Source organism: Penaeus chinensis, chromosome 32, assembly GCF_019202785.1.
Source record: "Penaeus chinensis breed Huanghai No. 1 chromosome 32, ASM1920278v2, whole genome shotgun sequence".
Taxonomy (NCBI): Eukaryota; Metazoa; Arthropoda; class Malacostraca; order Decapoda; family Penaeidae; genus Penaeus; species Penaeus chinensis.
In genome coordinates this window covers 29,747,950-29,751,433 of record NC_061850.1, presented here as the reverse complement: position 1 = coordinate 29,751,433, position 3,484 = coordinate 29,747,950, and positions in this window count along the sequence as shown.

Sequence of the window (3,484 nt, the reverse complement as noted above, 5' to 3'; positions counted from 1 at the left end):
CTGGAGTATAAACGTTGCTCCAGAGGACCGTGAGAAAACCGCCTTTTCAGATGGGTCCAGATTATGGCAGTTCAGACGAATGCCATTTGGTTTGAAGACTGCCCCTGCCACCTTCCAAAGAATTATCAACCTTGTTTTATCTCCTGTGCTAGGAAAACATACTCTAGCATATTTAGATGATGTTATCATATTTTCTAATAACTTCGAAGAACACTGCCATCATCTAAATGAAACTCTGGCCTTAATGAACAAAGCGGGTCTAAAACTGAACTTGAATAAGTGCAGCTTTGCTGTAAAGGATTTTAAGTTTCTAGGTTTCAGAATTTCTGTGAATGGCATATCTCCTGATCCAGATAAAGTTCGGTCCATTAATGAACTTCCTCCACCCACAGACGTAACCGGAGTTCGCAGATTTTTGGGATGCGTAGGTTTCTTTCGTCGTCACATCCCAAGCTTTGCTACTATAGCAGCCCCATTAAGTTCTCTCACCAGAAAAGGCCAGCCATTCAAATGGAATACAGAACATGATGCAGCTTTTCGTCAACTTCAACATCTTCTAACTACCGCCCCAGTATTGCAGAGACCTGATTTCTCGACACCTTTTGAACTCCACACAGATGCTTCAAGAATAGGTATAGGCTCTTGTCTCATGCAAGTTAACTCTGAAGGTAACCCCTGTGCTGTTGCATATTACTCGCGTAAGTTGAGAGGGTCAGAAATTCGTTACAGCGTTACTGACTTAGAAGCTCTTGCAATAATAGAATCTGTGCGACATTTTGATGCATATCTTTATGGTAAATCTTTTACCATTATAACTGATCACAGGCCATTGACCTATATTTTCACCCGAAGGACCAAGTCTCCACGTATGTCTCGCTGGTCCCATGAGCTGATGGAATACTCCTACCGCATTGTTTATAGAAAGGGATCTACTCACCACGTCCCTGATCTTCTAAGCCGTGATATTGCGTCTATTGACCTCGCTCTCGCTGAACCAACTGTTTTAAGAGAGGCACAACTCAAAGACCCAGTGTGGCACGAGGTTATAGATTTCCTGGAAGGCTCTGCACTGCCACGAAAAAAATTACCAACATTCTTGGATGAGTTTGAACTCAAAGATGGTGTGTTATATCATCTAAAGGTATGTTCTGACAAAATTATTCATAGGCTGGTCATACCTAAGGCACTACAGAAAGAAGCAATAACAATTGCCCATGCTTCTGCTATAGCAACTCATCCTGGTATTTTTAGAACTTACCACAAACTAAAAGAGCATTATTATTTCCAGAACATGCTTTCAGCTACAAAGGAATATGTTAATGCCTGTCTTCCATGTCAGAAAAGAAGAGGAACTGTAAAACTGAACGTTCAACTCTCTCAAATACCTGTTGTCACTTTTCCTTTGGACAGGATAAGTGCAGATCTGATGGATCTCCACAGCTCATATCGTGGAAATCGATACCTTCTGTCCATAATAGACCACATGAGCAGGTATTTGCAACTTATTCCTCTTCCAAATAAGAGTGTCCAGACAATAGCTGATGCCTTTGTGGAACACTATTTTACACTATTTGGAGTTCCTAGAATGCTGACTACAGACAGTGGTTCAGAGTTCAAAAATAGATTATTTTCTGAAGTCTGTGACATATTAAGTATTAAAATGCATTATACAACACCATTCTATCCTCAGGCGAATGGGTTGATCGAAAGAAGCAATAGAAGTGTAAAAAATGCAATAGCTATCCTATGTGATGACGCTCCCTTGTCATGGGATGACTATGTACCCCAAGTGCGGTATGCCCTTAACACTGCATTTCACCGATCAATTAATAACCAACCTCTGTTCCTGTTTATGGGTCATTCATGCTCTTATCCAATTGGGCTTACAAACCGTGTTACCATGAATGAAGATGATACAAGTACTGAGCATCTTCTCAAACTTCTCAAAGCTCGAGAAATAGCAGCTGAGACTTCCCGTAAGACACGAGAAGAAAATGCAAAATACTACAATAGGAAAGTTCGTGAACAGAAAATTGATGTTGGATCTCTTGTATTGCGGCGTTCTTATGATCAAGTTCAAGGTGTTAGTCGTGCCTTAAATCCTAGGTGGTTGGGTCCATGTAGAGTAAGTCGGATCACCAGTCCAGTAACTTTTATTGTTCGTGATTTGTCTCCCCCGTTTGCTGAAAGAAAGGTTCATGCAAACCAGTTGAAGTTGTTTTCTTGTGATGCTGAATTTTCATTGTAGCCACAGGATTTTGATTCTCCTGTTCGGTCTGATTCTCTTGTTCAGTTTGATTCTTCCCGGTTGCACCCTATGATTACTCGATCTCAAATCAAAAAATAATATACAGATTTCTCCTATGTGCCTTACTAATTGTCGTTTCTTTTCAGTTTGCTTAATTGTCTTGAGTTACGCCTGCCTTGTGTGTCCGCAGTTGATTGTTTCCATGTTTGTATCCCGTCCCTGCCTGGATCCTGGCCAGTGAATATTGTTGTCAAGACGTCCAGCCTCAGACGAACTTCGGAAACCCATGAACCTGCGCTGAGGGCTGCCAGAACATCCCGAAGACTGATGGGCCGCCTCCCGTGGATAGGGTCCTGGAGGAAGACTCAACGCTTCTTCCGCGAGGTTTCGCCTGATGAGCTGACGCTGAGGCTTTCCGTCTCCTCTGCCGTGGGAGATGATTGTAGTGAACGCGGGAACGAGCGCAGCGCCGTAACGCCAGTTAAGACGCAGACCAACGATTAGCGTATGCAAACGAGCCCGCACTGTCTTGGAAGTGGCGGGTATTGCTGGTATATATACCCCTCGTTCTGCCCAGACAAGGCAGAGAGGGAGAGAGAACGAACATAGCTACTTCCATGGCTTGCCAGTCCTGTCCTGTTCAGCGGCATTTTGTAAGCACATGGGAAAATCTCGGGATACATATTATTATTTTGAATTTGAGAATACGAGTGTTACTTGTAAATACACCGTGTACCTTGACCTTTACTTCTTTTCTTTCATACAACCATATTAAGCTATTTAAATTGTAACCTGGAGCCTCCGAGAAAATATGAACATTGAAATAAGCTAATACTAAATAAAGGGAAATGCTAAATGAAATCTAAAATAAATATATTAGCAATAAAGAACTCTTGCCACGCCTACCACACAACTTTGCAATACGACACATTCACTTACTCACTCACTCATTCATTCATTCACTTACTCACTCACTCATTCATTCATTCATTCATTCACTTACTCACTCACTCACTTATTCACTCATTCATTCATTCATTCATTCACTTACTCACTCACTCACTTATTCACTCATTCATTCATTCATTCATTCACTTACCACGAGACGGATAATGAATACCATGTGTTATTCCTCTCCCATCTCTCCGCTTTGATGTCTGTTTGTTAGCGGTTCTGAAACTTTCAAATTGCGCAGGAAACGACCCGTATCGAGTAAGGGCGTCGAGAAGGTGAGAA